The following is a 15,210-nucleotide window of genomic DNA, read 5'->3' as shown; positions in this document are numbered from 1 at the left end:
TCGCGCCAGGCGCTACCATTGGATATTGTTGAGGCGTTGCGCTAGCGGAACGTCTGTTCAAAAAATCACAAGCAACCGCTGACAAAAGTCCCTCTACTTCTATTTGAGGTGAAAATGATGAATCCGACACCTTATCGATAGCAACAGCTCATGGTCCTCCTGGAATCAGAAGTTTTTTTGAATCAATGGAGGAACGCAGTCAAAGAAATGCTAATGAATGTCTTGCTCGAGCTGTGTATGCAACTGGTTCACCTGTGATGCTCACAGGCAATGTGTATTGGAATAGATTTCTGAATGTTCTTCACCCAGCATATACCCCTCCAACCAGACATGCTTTATCTAATAATTTGCTGGATGCAGAGTTCAACAGTGTTCAAGTGAAAGTCAAGCAAATCATAGAGGAAGCCGACTGTATTGCGATCTGATGGGTGGCCGAATGTGTGACTACATCGGCACTCCCTCAACCAGTATTCTACAAAAAGCACAGACACAAGGGACAACAGACACACTGGTCTCTACATTGCACGTGAGCTGAAGGCAGTCATCAATGACCTTGGACCACAGAAGGTATTTGTACTGGTAACAGACAATGCTGTGAACATGAAGGCTGTTTGGTCTAAAGTGGAGGAGTCCTACCCTCATCACACTCATTGGCTGAGCTGCGCATGCATTGAATCTAGTCCTCAAGGACATGGCACTGAACACAATGGATACTCTACAAGAGCCAAGGAAATGGTTAGGTATGTGAAGGGGCATCAAGTTATAGCAGAAATCGACTTCTCCAAGCAAAGTGAGACATAAGAGGACCACATTGAAGCTGCCCAGCAACACCTGTTGGGGTGGTGTCATGTTTGACAGTCTTGTGTAGGGGAAGGAGTCTCCAAGAAATGTCTATCAGTCTATGGACAGCCCCATCAAGAGGATCCTCCTGGATGTATTTTGGGAGAGTGGTAAGCAGCCTGAAACCTATAGCAGTAGCCATTGCACGGATTGAGGGAGACAATGCCATCCTGTCTGATGTTCAGACTCTGCTTGCAGATGTAAGAGAATAAATCCATACTGCCCTGCCCACTTCACTGTTGCTCCAAGCAGAGGAAACTGCAGTTCTGAAGTACATCAAAAGCATGAAGACTTCTGCCTGAAGCCCATACCCACCGCAGCATACATGTTGGACCCCAAGTATGCTGGTAAGCGCATCCTGTCTGGTGCAGAAATCAACAAGGCCAATGGTTTCATTACTATCGTGTCTTGCCACCTTAGCCTGGATGGGGGCAAGGTTCTTGGCAGTCTGGCGAAATACACTTCCAAGCAAGGGCTTTGGGATGGAGATGCAATACGGCAGTCGTGCCAACGTATCTCATCAGCCACCTGGTGGAAGGGACTTTGTGGATCTGGCTCTTCCCCTGTTGCCTCCATCCTCCAAATCCCAACATCAGCCGCCTCAGAGCGCAACTGGTCCTTGTTTGGGACACACACCAAAGCACGCAACAGGCTGACCAATACAAGGGTTGAAAAATTGGTGGGCATCCGGGCAAATGAGGATTTGAGCCTGACAACGAGCCATCCTCAACAAGGTTGGAAAGTAACCGTGAAGATGAGGCCTCAGAGTCTGATGTTCAAGAGGTGGACATTGAGGTCCAGGGAGAAGACATGGAAGCCTGAGAGGAAGACAACCAAGGCTTTATTTTCTAGACTATGGTCTTATGTTGAAAATGTTTTTGGGAGATGTAATGGATCATTCAATAATCCCTTTTAGTTGTTCAGTGAAATCATCCCATATGAAGAGTCAACTCAAAGTTCATTTCGGTACTAAATTGTTTTTATTTCTATTGGAAAGATTTAATTTGCAATTGTCTACTTATTATAAGGTAAGTTGTTTGTATCCATGTTATATGGTAAATATATCCAATGCAAAAAACATCTATTTAAATGGTTTTAATATTAATTAGCATTTATGTTAATTAATTCCCACAAAGTTTCCACCTCTGAATATTCCCCAAAATGTGCAACCCTAGTCATTGCCATGCTGAAAGGTGAATTTGTCTCCCAGTTTCTGTTGGAAAGCAGGCTGAACCAGGTTTTCCTCTAGGATTTTGCCTGTGCTTAGCGCTATTCAATTTTTAGCCAATGATGCGCATACCCATAACATGATGCAGGCACAACCATGGAAGTTGTGAAGTGGTACTCAGTGACATGTTGGATTTGCCCCAAACATAACACTTTGTATTCAGGACTTCTAGTTAATTTCTTGCAGTTTTACTTTAGTGCCAGATTGCAAACAGGGTGCATGTTTTGGAATGTTTTTATTCTGTAAAGGCTTCCTTTCCATCTGTTCATTTAGGTTAGTATTGTAGAGTAACTACAATGTTGATCCATCCTATTTCCCCCCCCCCCCCCCTGATCACAGCCATTAAAATAAATTTATTTTTTAAAAGTCACCATTGTCCTCATGGTGAAATCCCTGAGTTTTCCTTTCTCTCCGGCAACTGGGTTTGGAAGGACGCCTGTATCTTTGTAGTGACTGTCTATTGGTACACCATCCCAAAGTGTAATTCATTACTTTGCCGTGCTCAAAGAGATGTTCAATGTCTGCTTTATTTTAATTTTTACCCATCTACCAATGGGTGGCATTGGACAACCTCCCTGGTCTTTGTGGCAAAAATCTGTTTTGCAATTCACTGCTCTGAGGTACTTTAAAAAAAATTGTGTGGGGTACAGAGCTGAAAAGTCCATGTGACTTGTTAAGCACAATTTTACTCCTGACCCTATTTAGGCTTCCCATAACTTATTGACTCAAGATATTTCAGCTTTTTATTAACTTGTAGAAAAACATAATTCCACTTTGACATGGGGTATTGTATGTAGGCCAGTGATGACAAATCTAAATTTAATCCACTTTAAATTTGGGCTGTAACAACATCTAGAAAGTCGCGCAGTGAATACTTTCAGAAAGCACTGTGTCAAATAAAAAAAAAAAGCTTAATTTTGCAATGCAAATTTATTCCCTGTCAATTTGGTCAGCTATTTAGTGGCTTCGTGTTTATTTTATTTTTTCCGGCTAAAAGCCGGTAGTTGCCGGCTAACGTAAACACTGCTATTGATAACATACTGTGGGACTGAGCCGAGCTATACCAATCCACACCACTAGTCAGTAAGTATGGCTCAGTATTGAACAGCTTGCTGTCATGCCGATCCCTCGTCGTGGAGCGCTATCCTCCAATAGGTTTTCACTTCATCCCTTTTTAACCTACTTGTACACATTCCGTTAAAGAACCACCCTCTGTATTAAAAACATTTCTGACCAAATGCTGTCTATAACATGTCATCCCCTCTACGTGACAAATATTCTAATAACAATGCCTCCATTAGGGTTGTGTGATATCCCTGATTAACAAAATAAATAAAACAATTATCCTCCATAGCATCCTGTGATTTACGGTATTACCGGCTTAGTGCACAGAAGGTGCTAACAGCCAAATACCATTGAGCGTCTTATCAGAAAATTAGCACAATGTTGAATTTCCATGGAGGCTGCTAGCTAAATATGCTAACGAGCACAAAGACGGGTTATCCAGCTGTTATTTGTGTGTGGGAGCTTCTGTATTATTTTGAGTTTGTTAATTTTTAAATCTCCTTAACATTCGCTTGTAAAGGTAATGCATGCTTGTCTGAAGGAAGAACAGTACTAGCTCTGAAGCTGCATGTGTACAGTGTCTGGAGTCGCTAGGGCAACGGGCCTGCCTGCTCTGCTTGGCGCAGAACTCAAGAATATCAAATGGTGGCAGGTGTACAGAACTCATCCAAAGGGCTTTGACTTCTCAAACACAGCAGAAAGCTTACAAAATATGATGCCCAGTCACCTTATTAATTCAGTAAGTCAGATGGTGGTCGCATTAACTCGCTAGTTGAAGTAGATTAAAAAAAAAAATATGCAGGAAAGATTGCACAAAGAACCAAAAGCTGTATTGAGATTGAATCTTGAGAATTAAAAGAATGTCAGCCAAGTTTAATCTAGAACCATTTTCTCACACTTCCTACCACTGGACTTCCGCTCATCACCACATTTGGTGAGTGGAAGTTCTAAACCGATGCTTCAGATTTATACCCCCTGTGACGTGTCTGGGTTTTCCCTGTTTGTCTGTTGTGGTACTGTGACTCAAATGTTAGCCTACATAATAAGCAACCTGAAATGTCCCATGTTCAAGTTTTTGAATGTCAATGATTCACAGAAGTCTTAGTATGAAGTCACTGCACATTTTCTAATTGATTTTACTTTTCTTTCCCACAGGGCTAATCTTGGACGTGAGTATTGCCAATGCTAACAGATGGTATATGCCATGAATTGTAAGGAAGCTGCAGAGAAGGTTGTCCTGTCATGGTCGCGGTTCACCTCAGCTGGCCAAACTACTCTACTGGAGACCCTGAAGGCATTCAGTCCTATGTCAGAAGACCTTTTTGACAGTGAAAAGGAACTGGCCACTTTTATTGAGGGACTCAAAGATGAAGGTCACAAGCCTACTGTACTTAAAAGTAAGGATGTTTATGGTTACAGGTCTTGTACTTCAGTACTCAGGCCTGTAGTAAAGACGCAGTGTACTCTGGACATTGGTGCCTCAAAGGTTAAAAAGACGGGCAAAAAGAAGAGTCGAAAACCTCTGGACAAGAACACTGAAATCAACTATGCTTTGTTAAGTGCAGCAGCGAAAGTTGTCCTGAAGAATCAACCCAAGATTCTTTTGACAAATCTGTCAAAGGAGTCTCTCAAACAGACGGTCCTCTCAAAACCCCCGGAATTGGCTGTTGGGCCTGTCCAGATGCAGTCATACATAAGACTGACAAACATAATTGGACCCTCTACAGGCCACACAGCGAGACTGCAGTTCCACACAGGTGTGGTCAGAAGAGGTAATGGTGCCCAACTCTCATCGGCCACCATCTCTAACAGGGACACAAGCACTGCATTTGGAAGGTACCGGAAACTCCGCAAAATCAGTCACTTTGAGGAGAGTGAACTTTGTGCCTTGCCCAGTCAATATCATTGGAGTCCCTGTTCCTGCCATGCTGCACAACGACCGGGTTTTGAAGGAATGCAACAGAATGCCTTGCTGGAGGGACCAGAAAAGGAAAAGGACTGATGAGGCTGAGGACAAATTCTATGAAGAGGCCCAGAAATGGGGTCTGGCTGGTCAAAGAGCAGGAAGACCTCTGACTGAGCCAGAGCAACCGGAGGTTCGAGGTGAAGGTTGACTCAATCATAGGTGAGGTAAGCCCAGAAGATCCTTCGAGGTCAGAGATTCGACCACTTATTGCCTACCCAATGTGAACGGCCGTCAAGAGTCTTAGTCCTTTTGTCCTCCATGTACATGTTTAAACAGTTTCAGTTACATCTCAAATCGAGACGGTGCTTTGTCTTGGCTGTGCCCAGTTTGGGAGCATTGGTATTGTTTGGGATACTTCTCTGAGATTGGGGGGAAAAAATAATATTTATGTTTAATATATGTTTACATAAGAGGATGCTGGGGTATTACCTAAACATCCCAAAATCTGGTTTGTTTTGTCTAACACTGCACATAGTATAGGCCACCCCTTGACTGATAAGGGAAGGAATGGATAAGTGTGCTGAGTCGAACCTACAGTGTATTCTTTTTCTCCTTTTGAACCATTCTGAAATGTAATTTTCTTATCTGTTTTATAAATGATACACACATCTTTGACAATGAAGTCATGTATAACTATGCAGCATTCACTTGCTAGAATATTACAGCTATTTTATATATATCACTTTCTAGTCATGTCATTACTGTATTTTGGATGATTGGGTCCATTGAAATGGTGTTTTTTATAATTTTTCCCCCCAGATGTGTTCACATTAAAAAAGAAACCAACCTTTAAGTTAAGAGTTCCTATACATCTGTTAAAGGATGCATCTGAACAGGGTGAACAAAACAACTAAACCACATCGTAGCCTATTCACAACCAATACTGCCCTACCAAGCAAAAAGGCAGTAACTGCTCAAATAAGCTATTTTTTAAAATACATACATACATACATACATACATACATACATACATACATACATGAAATGCATGCGGACAAGTTTCCTGCCTCTTGTGTTTTGGAGAAAGTGAGGGTCATGTTAGCAGTAACTGCATAAAGTTACTGTGAAACAAGGTAAATAAAAGCTGCCTTTCTCAGTTCTACACTATGAGCAGTCACTGCCTTTTTTGCTTTGTAGGGCAGAATAGTAATCTTATTTCACCTAATTTTCCACCCAAATAAACTACCTTTTTATTTGCATAGACATTACAAAACAGTTGGCTTTCTGCCAATTGCGCCATGCCAGCACTAGGGGAACCACTCGATAAACTGGTGGCGTGGGACTCGATGCGTGGCACTACAAACATTGCAGCATTTTAGATCATGAAGCTATCCTATGAAATTATTTTTGCAACAATGTTCTGACACTAGCGCAGTAATCAAATTACATGTCACAACGTTTTGGATAATTTACAGATGTCTAGTGATGACAAGGTGATTTGCATAATATAGACTTATTGCTGAAATGTGCTGATCATAACAGCTGTAATATAACAGTAATTTTGTAATAAAATATGAGACGCTGGGATGGATTGATCAGGGTTATGTTCATTCAACAAAAAACCCGTTAGCTGTCCAAATCAATGCCCATGCGTCCAAAAGGCTACTGACTGGGAGTGTACAGTCATAAGGTCTGAATGCTAACTGCCACATATTAGAAAACATATAAAACTCCTAACTAGCTTATTCAAGCCATTATTTCAGGGTACAGAACAGCACACGAATAAGGCAGCGAGAAAGAGGGGAGTTAGAAGCCCATGGGACCAGGTGAATAGGTGCATGCGTTTTCAAAACCTCAAAACCCTGTTAACAACAAATGTTCCCACAACTTCAGAGGAAGTTCCCTTAAGTCTGCCGTTTTCATAGGAATGTTCCAGTGAAGTGCAAGGACTGTTTCCAAGAGACCATTCCGTTAATATCAAACAGAACTTACCCAGAATGTGGTTACCATGTTCACTGAATATTCAATATGTTCTAGACACGTTTTCTAAGGGTTGGGAGAATATTCCGAACTCCCACAACATACACAGAACATGACAAACTCTAAAATATGAATGTTCTAGACACGTTTCATTGTAACGTTGCCAGAACATTTGTGTGTCAGTTGTCCGGAAGTCGCCTGATGATCCCAAAGAAACATTCTCCAAAACATTTGTTTCATCATTACACGTCACCCCATGTAACTGGCCGAGCCCATCGATTCTGATATTTGAACCACAGATCCATTAACTCCCAACCTCTTGGTTCACGGCATTCCTATCGTCCTGATACACCACCATGTCTGTGTCAGTTATGTTAATTTGACTGTTCTCTTGATTTGATTACTTATTTTAGGGATTTTTCTGTAGTTGTCTAATGTTTGTGGGGAATATAACCTTGTTTTTAATGTTATAGTTTTTGAGTATTTTTAACAGGGCTGAGATTTACTCAAGTGCATTCACCCTATTATTTACACCTAGACTGTTGTTTCAGGTCTACACAAGTGCCGAGGGTTTGGGTTTGCTTGTGGACAGGGCCTTACTATACTGGCCCAATAAGCACATGTCCTAGGGATATCCCTTATTGGAGAGTGGTTAGTGTGTTTGTCATTGGTGCTGGTGGCATGGGTTAGAGACCCACACTACTCTCATTCTTAGCAATGTATGTTAATGTAATTATTTGGCAACAGTTACACCTTACTGATCTAATTAAAATCAGTTTCTCATTGAAAGATGTGAATCTGTAGGATTACCTCTTGAGCACAAATTATCAGTATTTATTAGTTCTGTATAGCTGAGTATCTCTCCATTGTCTTCTTGAAATGCACTTTGAAGTAAATCTCAGCTCGGACTCAGGGATGGCTAACCCAGGAGATCCCTTCAATCTCCAGAGTTAGGTAAATCTGCTTTTAGTTTTTTTGCACCTCGTGATCTGTTTTTTCATAAAGTTGGTGGATTTGGTGCCTCTAGTGCACCAATGTCACTCAATCCAAGTGTCTGGGTTTTCGCTCCTTCCTTGTACTTGATGTTTTAAGGTCTCTAATTAGTAAGGAACTAATTAGAGACCCACACCTGGTTGTCTAGTGCTTAATTGAAAGGAAAAACCTGCGGACACTAAACCCTCGCTGGATTAAAATATGCCTATTATCAAACGCTTTAATCCAAAGCAATTTAGTCTTGCGTGAATATATTTTACATACAGGTGGTCCTGGGAATCAAACCCTCAATCCTGGCATTGCAAGCTCCATGATGTACCAATTGAGCTACAGAGGACTAGGAGTTTGACACCCCTGCTCTAGGGCAATTCAGGTGGATGTTAGAGGGACTTTTTACTGAATGTTTTTTATATGGATGTGCTTTGCTTTTTGTGTTTTCTTTTTGTGTGTGTACAGTGTATTCGGGAAGTATTCAGACCCTTTGACTTTTTACACATTTTTGTTAATTTTCAGGCTTATTCTAAAATGGATTAGTGTTTTTCCTCAATCTACACACTGTACCCCATAATGACAGCCAAAAAGTATTTTTTTTTGTGTGTGCAAATTTATAAAACAAAATAAGGCATTTACATAAGTATTCAGACCTTTTTACTCAGTTCTTTGTGAATGCAACTTTTTGGAAATTATTACAGCCTCAAGTCTTGGGTATGACGCTGCAAGCTTGTTACTCCTGTATTTTGAGTTTTCCCATTTTTCTTCTCTGCGGATCCTCTCATGCTCTGTCAGGTTGGAAGGGAAGCGTCACTACACAGCTATTTTCATGTCTCCAGATATACGATTGGTTTCAAGTCCGGGCTCTGGCTGGACCACTCAAGGACATTGAGACTTGTCCAGAAGCCACTCCTGCGTTGTCTTGGCTGTGTGCTTAGGGTTGTTGTCCTGTTGGAAGGTGAACCTTCGCCCCAGTCTGAGGTCTTAACCTGCTCCAGAGCGCTCTTCATCAAGGATATCTCTGTACTCTCTGTTCATCTTTCCCTCAATCTCCCAGTCCCTGCCGCTTAAAAACATCCCCACAGCATGATGCTGCCACCACCATGCTTCACCATAGGGATGGTGCCAGGTTTCCTCCAGAAGTGACGCTTAGCATTCAGGCCAAGTTTCATCAGACCAGAAAATATAGTTTATTGTGGTCAGAGTCCTTTAGGTGCCTTTTGGCAAACTCCAAGTGGGCTTTCATGTACCTTTTACTGAGGAGTGGCTTCCATCTGACCACTCTACCATAAAGGCCTGATTGGTGGAGTGCTGCAGAGATTGTTGTCCTGGAAGGTTCTCCCATCTCCACAGAGGAACTCTAGAGCTCTGTCAGCGTGACCATCGGGTTCTTAGTCACCTCCCTGACCAAGGCCCTTCTCCCTGATTGCTCAGTTTGGCCGGGCAGCCAGCACTAGGAAGAATCTTGGTGGTTCCAAACTTCTTCCATTTAAGAATGATGGAGGCCACTGTTCTTGGAGACCTTCAATGCTGCAAAAATGTTTTGGTACCCTTCCCCAGATCTGTGCCTCGACAGTCCTGTCTCGGAGCTCTACGGACAATTCCTTTGATCTCATGGCTTGGTTTTTGCACTGTCAACTGTGGGACCTTGCAGAGACAGGTGTGCCTTTCCAAATCATGTCCAATCAATTGAATTTACCACAAGGGCTTCCCGGGTGGCGCAGTGGTCTACGGCACTGCATCGCAGTGCTAGAGTCGTCACTAAAGATCTGCGTTCGATCCCGGGCTGTGCTGCAGCCGGCTGCTACCGGGAGACCCATGATGCGGCGCACAATTGGCTCAGCTTCGTCCAGGTTAGGGGAGGGTTTGGTCGGCTGGGATGTCCTTGTCCCATCGCACTCTAGCGCCTTCTTGTGGCTTCCAGGCGCATGCGCGCTGACTTCAGTCACCGGCTGTACGGTGTTTCTTCCGACACATTGGTGCAGCTGGCTTCTGGGTTAAACGAGCATTTGTCAAGAAGCAGTGTGGCTTGGCGCAGTTGTTTCGGACGCATGGATCTCGACCTTCGCCTCTCCCGAGTCCCATCACGGCAACTTCCATACGGACAAGACTAACTACCCATTTAGATATCATGAAATTGGGGAGAAAATGGGTGAAGTACCAACACTCAAAAGAAATTTTATCTATCTATTTAATACGTTTGCAAACATTTACAAAAAAAAAAGTTTTTTTGCTTTGTCATTATGGGGTATTGTGTGTAGATTGAGGGGATTTTTTTTTTTTTTTTTTTTTAAATCCTGTTTTCTACAATAAAGCTATAACAAAATGTGGAAAAAGTCAAGGTCTGAATACTTTCCGAATGCGCTGTAGATCTCTATAGTAGAATTGTTTATTGATATTTGACAGGTCATCCATCGTAAGTAAGAATTTTTTTCTTAATTGTTTTACCTGTATAAAGGTGAAATAAATGTAAGATCAAACTTATTATGATAGTGATTCAGGATTAACATTAAAACAGGCTGAAATACCCCACCAACATTAGACCACTATACAGAAAGCCCTAAAATTGTGGCATCAGAGTGCAGAACAAGCTTCAAACAGGATGCACACCCCACGGAGCACACGGTAAGATTAGTGACATATTTTTTGCTGTTTTGATGTTAAGGTTATAAAATTGTCATAATGCATTGTGACGTAAATGTGCATACTATGTACTGGTGCATAAAAATAAAGTTTCTCATATTAGGTTTGAATTTTGTAATTGTCATTTTTTGTCTCGCTTTACCAACCATAGCTAGCTGAAGTAAGACCGCATGGAGTAGCTAAAGTGGGGTTGTCTTTTTTTCCCATTTAACCTTTAAGGCAAGTCAGTTAAGAACAAATTCTTATTTACAATGACGAGCTACCCCGGCCAAACCCTAACGACGCTTAGCCAATGGTGCGCTGCCCTATGGGATTCAAATCACGGCCGGTTGTGATACAGTCCAGGATCGAACCAGGGTCTAGTGACGCCTCTAGCACTGAGATGCAGTCCTTTGGACCGCTGCGCCACAAAACTGATGCTTGCGCAACTTTGGGGCAAGACAGACTGGGTTGGCTTAGATTTGACGACATGTAAACTCTTGTCTCCAATGTTTTGTCTCCATACATTTGAACAATGAGAACGCCTCTTAAATACATCATTAAAGTTGTTGGTTAGCTGGCTAGCGAATTTGAGCCATATTTGCATTGACATGCAATCAGTCAAAATGACATGGTATCAAAAACAAGATGAAATGAGTCACCATTCCCTACATGGCATTTCTTTTGTTATTGTTGATAGCTATCTGGCCATCCAGAATCACAACTCTGACTTCTGCCCCATTTGAAGCGTACACTTCCTTTTTGTGAAGTTGTCAGCTAACCCATCTATAGTAGGGTATTTTCAGAAAAAGTGGGACACTGTGTTTCCGTCTTCTGTAACTGCTGTCTAACATATTAACACATTGCTGAAATCCTCAAGATAATATAAAGTGTGAAGTGAATTGTCATTGGTGTACAATTAGGACTATAATAATTGAGAATATCACTACATATCGTATCTTGAGGTACTTGGCACGGCTGTTCCAGTTAACCAAACGCTAACTGAAAATATGGTTTTGGCGCGGTGTACACAAGTGGATGTGTCATGCCTGATAACATTTTTCCTCTGTGTGATTAGGAAACATCTTGAGGATTTCAGAAATATATCATGTTGGTGTAATATGTTGGATAGTCAAATCTAATTTTATTCACTGTAAGGTGTAGACTTTACAGTGAAATGCTTGCTTACAAGCCCTTAACCAACAATGCAGTTTTAAGAGATACCCCCCCCAAAAAAAATTAAAATAAATGAAATAGAAGTTGTAAAAAATTAAAGAGCAGCAGTAAAATAGCGAGGGGGTACAAGTACAGAGTCAATGGGCTGGGGCACCGGTTAGTCGAGGTAATATGTACAGTCGTAGTCAAAAGTTGAGAATGACACAAATATTAATTTACACAAAGTTTGCTGCTTCAGTGTCTTTAGATATTTTTGTCAGATGTTACTATGGAATACTGAAGTATAATTACAAGCATTTCATAAGTGTCAAAGGCTTTTATTGACAATTACATGAAGTTGATGCAAAGAATTAATATTTGCAGTGTTGACGCTTCTTTTTCAAGACCTTTGCAATCCATCCTGGCATGCTGTCAATTTCTTGGCTGCATCCTGACTGATGGTAGCCCATTTTTGCATAATCAATGCTTGGAGTTTGTCAGAATTTGTGTTTTTGTTTGTCCACCCGCCTCTTAAGGCTTGAACACAAGTTCTCAATGGGATTAAGGTCTGGAGAGTTTCCTGACCATGGACCTAAAATATTGATGTTTTGTTCCCCGAGCCACTTAGTTATCACTTTTTCCTTATGGCAAGGTGCTCCATCATGCTGGAAAAGGCATTGTTCATCACCAAACTGTTCCTGGATGGTTGAGGGAAGTTGCTCTAGGAGGATGTGTTGGTACCATTCTTTATTCATGGCTGTGTTCTTAGGCAAAATTGTGAGCCCAGTCCCTTGGCTGAGAAGCAACCCCACACATGAATGGTCTCAGAATGCTTTACTGTTGGCATGACACAGGACTGATGGTAGCACTCACCTTGTCTTCTCCGGACAAGCTTTTTTTCCGGGAGCCCCAAACAATCGGAAAGGGGTTTCATCAGAGAAAATGACTTTACCCCAGTCCTCAGCAGTCCAATCTCTGTACCTTTTGCAGAATATCAGTCTGTCCCTGATGTTTTTCCTGGAGAGAAGTGGCTTCTTTGCTGCCGTTCTTGACACCAGGCCATCACCCAAAAGTCTTCGCCTCACTGTGCGTGCAGATGCACTCACACCTGCCTGCTGCCATTCCTGAGCAAGCTCTGTACTGGTGGTGCCCCGATCCCACAGCTGAATCAACTTTAGGAGACGGTCCTGGTGCTTGCTGGACTTTCTTGGGTGCCCTGAAGCCTTCTTCACAACAATTGAACCGCTCTCCTTGAAGTTCTTGATGAACCGATAAATGGTTGATTTAGGTGCAATCTTACTGGCAGCAATATCCTTGCCTGTGAAGCCCTTTTTTTGCAAAGCAATGATGACGGCACGTGTTTCCTTACAGGTAACCATGATTGACAGAGGAAGAACTCATTCCAAGCACCACCCTCCTTTTGAAGCTTCCAGTCTGTTATTCGAACTCGATGACAGTGATCTCCAGCCTTGTCCTCGTCAACACTCACATGATGTCAGCTGGTCCTTTTGTGGCAGGGCTGAAATGCAGTGGAAATGTTTTTTGGGGGATTCAGTTCATTTGCATGGCAAATAGGGACTTTGCAATTAATTGCAATTCATCTGATCACTCTTCCTGCTTTAATTTTAGCTTGTAAACAGGAATCAGGAGGATAGAATTATGGTCAGATTTGCCAAATGGATATCGAGGGAGAGCTTTGTACGTGTCTCTGTGTGTGGAGTAAATGTGGTCTAGAGTTATTATTTTTGTATTTTTTTTATTTTTTTTTTCTTTTTTTTTCTCTGGTTGCACATTTGACATGCTGGTAGAATTTAGGTAAAACGAATTTAAGTTTCCCTGCATTAAAGTCCCCGGCCACTAGGAGCGCTGCCTCTGGATGTGTGTTTTCTTGTTTGCTAATGGCTGTATACAGCTCTTTGAGAACGGTGTTAGTGCCAGCATCGGTTTGTGGTGGTAAATAGACAGCTACGAAGAGTATAGATAAACTCTCTTGGTAGATAGTGTGGTCTACAGCTTATCATGAGATACTCTACCTCAGAGCAAAACCTCAAATTCCTTAGATATTGTGCATCAGCTGTTGTTTACAAATATACATAGACCGCCACCCCTCGTCTTACCAGAGGCTGCTGTTCTATCCTGCCGATACGGTGTATAACCCGCCAGCTGTATGTTATTCATGTCGTCGTTCAGTCACGACTCTGTGAAACATAAGATATTAACGTTTTTAATTTCCCGTTGGTAGGTTATACTTGCTTGTATGTAGGAAGGAGAGGAGAGGAGAGAAGGGTGAGGAGGAGGGAAGGACAAGAGGAGAGGAAAGAGGGAGAGGAAGCATCTCATCTCATGTCACGATTGTTAAGCATGGTGGTGGCCGCATCATGTTATGGATATGCTTGTCATCGACAAGGATTAGTGGCTTTTTTTTTTCTCCAGCAGACACTGGGAGACAAATAACCTAAAACACGAGGCCAAACATCCGCTGGAGTTTACCAAGACAACATTGAATGTTCCTGTGTGGCCTAGTTACAGTTTTGAGTTAAATCGGCTTGAAAATCTAAAGCAGTACTTGAAAATGGCTGTCTAGCAATGATCAAAAACCAACTTGACAGAGCTTGAAGAATTTTAAGAAGAATAATGTGCAAATATTGTACAATCCATGTATGCTAAGCGCTTAGAGACTTACCCGGAAAGACTCACCGCTGTAATCGCTGACAAAGGTGATTCTAACATGTATTGACTTAGGGGTGTGAAGTCTTATGGTAATATCTAATTTACATATTTCATTTTCAATAAATTTGCTAACATTTCTAATGTTTTCACTTTGTCATTATGGGGTATTCTGTGTAGATTGTAGTGTTCTTAAACTATTTTGAATTCAGGCTGTAACACAACACACTGTGGAATAAGTAACGGGGTATGAATTCTTTCTGAAGGCACTGTAACCCTGTTTTAATGTTACTCCTGAATCACTATGGTCAATAAAATACTTTCTTGAGTGTACTTTTAAGAGCTGAGATTTATTTAAAAGTGCATTTCAAGAAGACGATGGGATGTTCAGCTATATAGAATGAATTAATACTGATCATTTTTGAGAGGTAGTGGACGTAGTCATAATTTGTGCTCAAGGGTTAATCCTACAGATTTCTAACTTTCATTGAGAAACTGATTTTAATTAGATCAGTTAGAGGTGTTTGTAAATGTTGCCAAATAATGACAAAGATATTGCTAAGAATGTGAGAGTAGTGTGATTCCCCTAGCGGGTCTCGAACTCAGGCCACCAGCACCAATTATGAATGCCATAACCACTGTCCCAACAAGGGATATCCTTGGGGCATGGCTTATAGACTGGTTGGCTGACAACATCACGAAAATGATGCACTGGCACATTGATGTGGCCAGATGGCATGCACTGTTATGATTATGAACGGTC

The 15,210-nt window shown here is 41.8% G+C and overlaps 1 pseudogene across 1 annotated transcript in view; it reads left to right on the top strand.

The window, feature by feature from the left end:
* LOC106571858 (uncharacterized) overlaps window positions 1-10,756 on the top strand; it is a 34,449-nt pseudogene extending 23,693 nt beyond the window's left edge. Inside the window, exon 2 of the transcript XR_014380654.1 lies at window positions 4,289-10,756. The product of XR_014380654.1 is annotated as an uncharacterized LOC106571858 (transcript). The remainder of the gene's footprint in view (window positions 1-4,288) is intronic.
* The last annotated feature ends 4,454 nt before the right edge of the window (window positions 10,757-15,210 follow it).

This window comes from Salmo salar, chromosome 15, assembly GCF_965601325.2.
Source record: "Salmo salar chromosome 15, fSalSal1, whole genome shotgun sequence".
Taxonomy (NCBI): domain Eukaryota; kingdom Metazoa; phylum Chordata; class Actinopteri; order Salmoniformes; family Salmonidae; genus Salmo; species Salmo salar.
The sequence above is the reverse complement of the archived record's forward strand: the minus strand, read 5'-3'. Positions and strand labels throughout refer to the sequence as shown.